The 7,574-nt window shown below is 41.5% G+C and overlaps 1 protein-coding gene across 4 annotated transcripts in view; it reads left to right on the top strand.

Annotated features, from left to right (window-relative positions):
- The first annotated feature begins 4,484 nt into the window (after window positions 1-4,484).
- LOC109423281 (uncharacterized) overlaps window positions 4,485-7,574 on the top strand; it is a 217,129-nt gene continuing 214,039 nt past the window's right edge. For 3 of the 4 annotated variants that reach the window (XM_062854291.1, XM_062854287.1, XM_062854292.1), the window contains exon 1: window positions 4,485-5,449. The gene's annotated coding sequence lies outside the window, so the exon portion shown is untranslated. The remainder of the gene's footprint in view (window positions 5,450-7,574) is intronic. The other variant, XM_062854288.1, reaches the window with a different exon arrangement.

Raw genomic sequence — 7,574 nt, 5'->3', positions numbered from 1 at the left:
CTGGAGGATTTGCCGTACGGTGAAGATCTGGTCCGTTGTCGACCGGCAGTCGATGAAACCGGCTTGGTAACATCCCACGAACTCATTTACTTTAGGTGACAGACGACGGAAGATGATCTGGGATAGCACTCTGTAGGCGGAATTCAAAATGGTGATCACTCGAAAGTTCTTAATCCTCTAATACCAAATCCCGCCTTTAGACGGGGTATAGTTTGAGCATTTTTGTAATTTTTGTTTTGTGGAAAATCAAATTCTTTATATTTTTAGCTGATATTTAGGACTGTTCTGTATATCTCAAAATGGTTTTTGGTGTATTTTAAAGCGTATTTACATTTTTTTTAAATCATTAAAAAATTGATGTTTTAGTCACCTTTTAGAAGTCATTGTTTATTTTGTATTGAATCGCTACAATTAACATATTTTAATTTTTTCCCAAATCATTCTATCCTTGTTTAATAGTTTAAGGGAACCGAATACACTCTAAAATTATTTTCCTTAAAATTACACGGAAAATAAAATTTTCTGTGAAAAAAATTAAAATAATAATATTTCAACAATAATCATAAAATCTCAAAATGTTTTCATCTCAAAAAATCCGTTCCCCGAATTGGCTTCCAGGAAAAATATAAAAGTGTGGGAATGTTCAAAAATAAAAATTAGAAAAATCAAAAACTGAAATTCACGAAATCGAGAATTAAAAAGAATCACCTTCCAAAACATGCTTAAATCGATTTTAGATGACGAAAAATGATATTTAGATCAAATTCAAAAATTTGGGTATTAGAGGGTTAATCACCAACAAATTGATGAATCACCATAATGTTAATATCCTTCCAATCAAGTTTTCCGAAGACGACACTTAAAAAAATAGTTTATAACTGCCAGGCTTACGTTAACCCTTCAGGACGCGCACCGTTGTAAAAAGTACAACACTACCAAAAAACCTCACTCATCGTATACAGCGCGAGTGCGATGCATTTTCTAAATCTCCCAAAAAATGACCACGTGGTTTATGGACTGCCCCCTACCGGCAGTGTTCTGGAACCGGTTCCGGATCCCGGGATGAAGCGAGCGTGTCGCCAACTACGCCGCAGGCCCGACGTTACGCAATATTTTCGCGATTTGAATTTGGTGTTAATATGACCCACAAAGTGAGCAACATAAACTTTTTGGCACCATCCTTCTATCGAGCTATGAGTGCGACAGGATAGAAGGTAATAAAATTCCTAATAAACAACCGCTTTAATTTTATTATAACGTATTACTTTCGCCACATCTACACGCCAATCAACCACACACCGCAAGTCAATTCGTGTCGCTTATACCAATCTCATGGTATTGCAACCCGCGACTGTCTGCCACAACTCCCAATCACCCCCACAATCCTCAATCAGCGACCTTCCCCTTGATCTAACACACAAACAAACAAAACCTCGGATTCCCGCTCACTCACGTGTATAAGGTACCTCCAGGTCTAGGTAAAATGCTCACCATTGATCCCGCGACAGCCGACAGTGTAGTTCAAGCTCATCTGCCTGCCGCGTGTGGGGGTGGGTGGTGGGTGGCCAACTCAGCCGTTTGCGGAACACCGCATGCAACAGCCTGTTAGATTCAAATCAGCTGGAGCGGCGAAAAGTTTCGGCAAATGCGCACATTTTCTGAGCATAACAGTTCCGAGTCCCCCCGCACTACGCCGCGCCACCGTCGCTAGCATAACCACCACCACCACCACGCTCGGGAAATAATCTTCCGAAGAGGGGGTTCTCTCATAGTCATACAGTATCCTCGCTCTCTTCCATCCAACTCGTGATAACAGCAGCAGCCAGCGCCGAGACCGAGACGACAACGATCGGGAAACAGTGTGGAAGCTTTGGCATGGGCGTAACTAGAAGGACAGTTGGTGAACCACCCTGAGCAATAATAATATTTATAAGGGGTCATGCACAAATTACGTCACGCTTTTAGGGGGAGGGGGGGTTTTGCATAACGTGACGACCCATACAAAAATTTTTGAGGTCTCATACAAAAAGTGTGACATAGGGGGGAGGGGGGGGGTTGAAAATGGTCGATTTTTGCGTGACATAATTTGTGTATCACCCCTAATGATGAGAAATAAGAGATGAAAGATGAGAGATAGTGGTGATGATGATAATGATAATGAAAAGAGACGTGCGATGAGAAATGGTGATGATGATAATGATGATGATTATGAGTAATCAGAGATGATGATGAGAAATAAGAGATGAGAGATGAGAGATGGTGATGATGATGACATGGATGATGATGATGATGATTATGATGATGATGATGATGATGATGATGATGATAATGTTGAGAGATGAGAGATGTGAGATGAGAGATGAGAGATTAGAGATTAGAGATTAGAGATTAGAGATTAGAGATAAGAGATTAGAGATTAGAGATTAGAGAATAGAGATTAGATGTTAGAGATTAGAGATTAGAGATTAGAGATTAGAAATTAGAGATGAGATGAGAGATGAGAGATGAGAAATAAGAGATGAGAGATGAGTGAAGAGAGATAAGAGAAAAGAGAAAAGAGAAGAAAGATCAGAGATGAGAGATAAAAGATGAGATATGAGAGATAAGAGGGAAGAGTTAAGAAAAAGAGACAATAGATGAGAGATGGTGATGATGACAATGATGTTTAATGAGGTCTGCATTGAAATGTGGGGCAGGCTTGTAAACATTCGACACTTTTCACTACCTTCGTTTCGTTGCCGCGGTCGGGTGTCAGCTTGCTTTGTTTCATTCGAGCGCGACCGCTACCTCTTACACACAACACGAGTAGTAGAACGAAGATCAATAAACAAAAAAGTGGATCAAATCATCGTCATCTGACACGGTGACATTTGTCTAATTCCAGCTTTTCGCAAGATTTCAGCCAATTTTGATTAAGATATGGTATAATATTAGTTTATTCGTGTGTGATAAATCGATTACGACACATACATTTATACAAAACAGCTCTCTTTATGGGAAAGACAGGAATAACAAAAACCGAACCATCTCCCGAAGACGCAATCATGGTCAAGCGCAGTGCTTCCCAAACTGTGCACCGCGGCGCCCTGGTGCGCCGCGAATCATTCCCAGGTGCGCCGCAGGATTTTGGCATTTGTAACGGGGTTGGGTCTCCTGTTAGCCTAGTGGTTAAGGCTATGGATCGCCAATCCGGAGACGGCGGGTTCGATTCCCGTTCCGGCCGGGAAAATATTCTCGACTCCCTGGGCATAGCGTATCATTGTACTTGCCACACAATGTACAGGCAAAGAAAGCCCTTCAATCAATAACTGTGGAAGTGCTCAAAAGAACACTAAGTCGAAGAGAGGCAGCCCAAGTTCTAATGCGAACGTCGAGCCATAAAGAAGAAGAAGAACGAAACAAAAAAAAAACTCTTCATTTGTATTGCGGAACACCTTTAATTTTTTTATTAGTAAAACTAGTGTCGCTCACATTTTGTTTAATCTTTCGTGACTCTTGGATTGTTTTATAGCATTTCTGGTATCCTTTTTAAACATATCAATTGAAACCACATTTTAAATTTTTAAAAGTTTTTGAAATTGATTTTGGATTTCTTGAACTTTAACTTAGCTTTTGATTTTACTATAACTTGTCCAAAGTTTGTTTGCCGATTTGGTAGTGTGAAGAGCTAACTTTGACCTTTTTGAACCGGACTGTTTCATCAATACTGCCACCACCTCGCTGAACTCGAATAAGTTTGTTATGTTCGGTTTCATCAATAGGGTTATATGTGGCCAATCCAGGCCCAAAAGGTTAAGTTTAAATTTATGAAAATAAGTTCAATCAAAGCCCACCTGGCAGGTCTTTACAATCTCTTCGTGTGTCCCAGTTTGCCGAAATTTTCCAAAATAATTAAAAGTGTTTCTTTGCAATTTCCGCAAAAAGTTGAAGCTTTGGTCAAGTTCTGTGTAGTCATTTTCATTCAATAAGAATTATTTAACTATTGCAAGCGCTTTAGAATTTTTGGCTGAATTGTTGAAATTCAGCAGCTTGTTTTACTTTACATCTGAGTTTTTTCTTATTTTAAAACCTCTATGATGAAATCAACATGATTTTTGAAATTTTACAAATATTTAAACTATCTTTGAGAAATTAATTTTTAAAAATAGTTAGTTTTCTAAATATTGAATTCTGAAAACATGATATTAGAGAAGTGTATCACGATTGTGTCTTGCACACTGTAAAGTGAAAGTTGCACAAAATTTAAAAAATTAAAACTTTGTTAAAAACTTTGGTGCGCCGCAACATTTTTGGAAATGTCAAAGGGCGCCGAAATAGCAAAAAGTTTGGGAACCTCTGGTCAAGCGCATTCATTCGACATTTTTGTTTCGGACAGTAGTTTGATCGCTTGTGTTGCGAATGTTAGAGACAAAGGCAGCCGAATATCGACAAAAAAGGTGTCAAATACTGTGATCGCTAACACTGGTGGGGAGAACTCTTGACAAGTACCCCTGACTACACCCCTCACCCTTAGTCAATGCTAATGGTATTATCCTTTGGCTCTCCGGTTCTTGCTCCATCAGGATGCGACCGGGGGGTTGTCCAATAGTCAGTAAACCCAACTTTCACGCTATTCCACCCTCCAGGACTTGAATTCTCGCACCCCCCGGAGCGACTTTTATCCCGGAGAAAGGCGAAGGCCACGCGGAGCAGTGCGACGCCAGATCCATATCTCTCGCAGCCGTCGAAGCCCGTTGAGCTGAATCCATCCATCATTCGGCTTCGAGTACCCGTAGGAACCCACACGGACATTCTAAATCGGTCTCTTCCACAGCACTGCTGGTGTACCCAGCATAACAGACAGTCAGTGTAGTGTATTGAAAACTCTTTTGAGTGGCTTGTGCTAAAAATTCCCGCAGCAGTGTGCCTCCAGCCAGCAGGGACTAGTTCCGTTCCTAGCGTGCAAAACTGTGATGAAGTAATCCCCCGGGAGTTGTAGATTGCAAAAAGTTCGATAAAATCGAGTCGTTTGCAAAGAGTTATATTTGCTCTGGTAAGAAAAGTTGCTCACTTCAAGTGCAAATCCCGGATTCATCAATCTATAATCGTATCCTGAAGTGGAGTACCCCCAACGATTCCCCCACAGCATCAGCACCCCCAGCGTGGTGCAAAACTCGAGGGGAAAACTTTCGGGAGGAAGCCTTGAAAAGTGTGTGCGAATAAGTGAATGCAGTTTTGAAACGGCTCTCAGCCTTTCCGTCCCAACTTTGCTCCGTTTGAGTTCTTGTGGAGCGCAAACAAAATCTTTCCGGAGTTGTGGCGAAGAAAATCGTCAATAAAATACATAACCGTTGCCGTCATAGTGCTGCTGTTCCTTTGACGGACGGAGTGGCGAAGAGATCAACCGTCGTCGCGTCGACGTCCTTTCAGTGTGCAAGAAGAAAACCAACGTCCACCGAGTGTTGTTTGAGTATGAGTTTGTAGTGGAGGGTGGAAGGATTATGTAGTGCTGATGACTAGTGATTCGACCCCGGGTAGAAGTGAATGGCAAAACCAAGAAAGGGGTAATAGAGAAGAAAATTTTGCTACAACAGTTGCATACATTTTTATGATCATTTTTACTTTACATCTTTTTTTTTGTATTTAATCAGTGGTTTGGGGTATAGCAGAAAAAATATTACGTTTAGTGCCTATATACTGTCTATAATTGTGTGGTGAACGGGAAAATCGTTTATGGGCTTCTTGAATTTTATTTCTATTTATTTTTGTTACTATCGATAATCACAAGTCAAAGGTGGCAACCAGAGGTTCATGATTGCGATGGAATTTTAACTGAGTTTGAAAGCTTTTCTTTTTGCCTTTCTCGTACACTAAGTGTACTGGAAAGGCTATATGTTCACTCCAAAAATGACTTTTTGATAGAAGGCCCGGAGGGTCGAGTCACATATACCAATCAACTCAGCTCGACGAATTGAGGTGATGTCTGTGTGTGTGTATGTATGTGTGTGTGTGTGAGTATGTGTGTGTACAAAATAAACTCACATCATTTTTTGGCAGTAAACCTCAACCGATTTTAATGACCGACGGTTCATTCGACGCGGAATCTGGTCCCATTGTTTCCCATTGAAAATGATTCGGATCGGTTCAGCCGTTCCGGAGTTATGGCCATTTAGGTGTTCCGGATCGGTACCAAAAGGAGGGGCCAGATATGAAAATGCTACAAAACCATGCATGCGACATATCAGACCGCGGCTTTTTCGATAACCTGACGAACGGTAAGCAGGACAATACTCTCAGTCCATATCTGAACCAGTAGTATTCCGGAATCGGTCCCGGATGTCCTGCCGGAAGTGGCAAAATATAAAAGTGAGCCAAATCCATGCATGCGACACATCAAATACCGGCTTTTTCGATAACCTGATGAACAGTGAGCAGGAAAATAGCTTTTGACCCAGCAGAGACTACCGGTAGTGTTCCGGAACCGGTTCCGGGTGCCCCGCCGGAGGTGGCCAAATATAAAATTGAACCAAACCCATGCATGCGACACATCAAATCACGTCTCTATAGATAACCTGATGAACGGTTAGCAATAAAATGGAATCAGACTATATTTAGGAAAACCAGTAGTATTCCAGAACCGGTTCCGTGTGTCCTGCCGGAAGTAGTCAAATGTAGATGGGAACCAAACCCATGCATGCGACACATTAAATAGCAGCTTTTTCAATAGCCTGGAGAAGGGTAAGCAGGAAAATAGCTTAAGATCACAACTGAGACTACCGGTAGGGTTCCGGAACCGGCTCCGGATGTCCCACCGGAAGTGGCCAAATATAAAATAGAACCAAACCCTTGCATGCGACACAAGATCGCGGCTCTTTAGATAAGCTGATGAACGGTTAGCAATAAAATGGAATCAGACTGTATTTAAGAAAACTAGTAGTATTCCGGAACCGGTTTCGTGTGTCCCGCCGGATGTGCTGAAATATAGATAGGAAACAAACCCATGCATACGACACATTAAATAGCAGCTTTTTCGATAACCTGAAGAACGGTAAGCATGAAAATAGCCTTTAATCACAGCAGAGACTATCGGTAGTGTTTCGGATGTCCCGCCGGAAGTGGTCAAATATAAAAGTGAACCAAACCCTTGATCAAATCCATGCATGCGACACATTAAATAGCGGCTTTTTCGATAACCTGGTGAACAGTAAGCAGGAAAATAGCCTAAGATCACAGCAGAGACTACCGGTAGTGCTCTAGAACCAGTTCCATGTCCCACCGGAAGTGGTCAAATGTAAAAGTGAACCAAATCCTTGCATGCAACACATCAAATCGCGGCTCTTTAGACAACCTGATGAACAGTTAGCAAGAAAATGGTTTCAGACCATATTTGAGACAACCAGTAGTATTCCAAAATCGGTTCCGGGTGTCTTGCTGGAAGCGGGTCAAATGCATATAGGAGCCAAACCCATGCATGCGACATATCAAACCACTGCTTTTTCGATAACCTGATGAACGGTTTACAAAAAATAGTCTCAGATCACATTAGAAACAACCGGTAGAACCCGTTTTGTATGTCCCGTCAGAATAACCAAAAT

The sequence above is a fragment of the Aedes albopictus genome, chromosome 2 (assembly GCF_035046485.1).
Source record: "Aedes albopictus strain Foshan chromosome 2, AalbF5, whole genome shotgun sequence".
NCBI lineage: Eukaryota > Metazoa > Arthropoda > Insecta > Diptera > Culicidae > Aedes > Aedes albopictus.
This window is presented reverse-complemented; position numbering and strand designations above follow the sequence as displayed.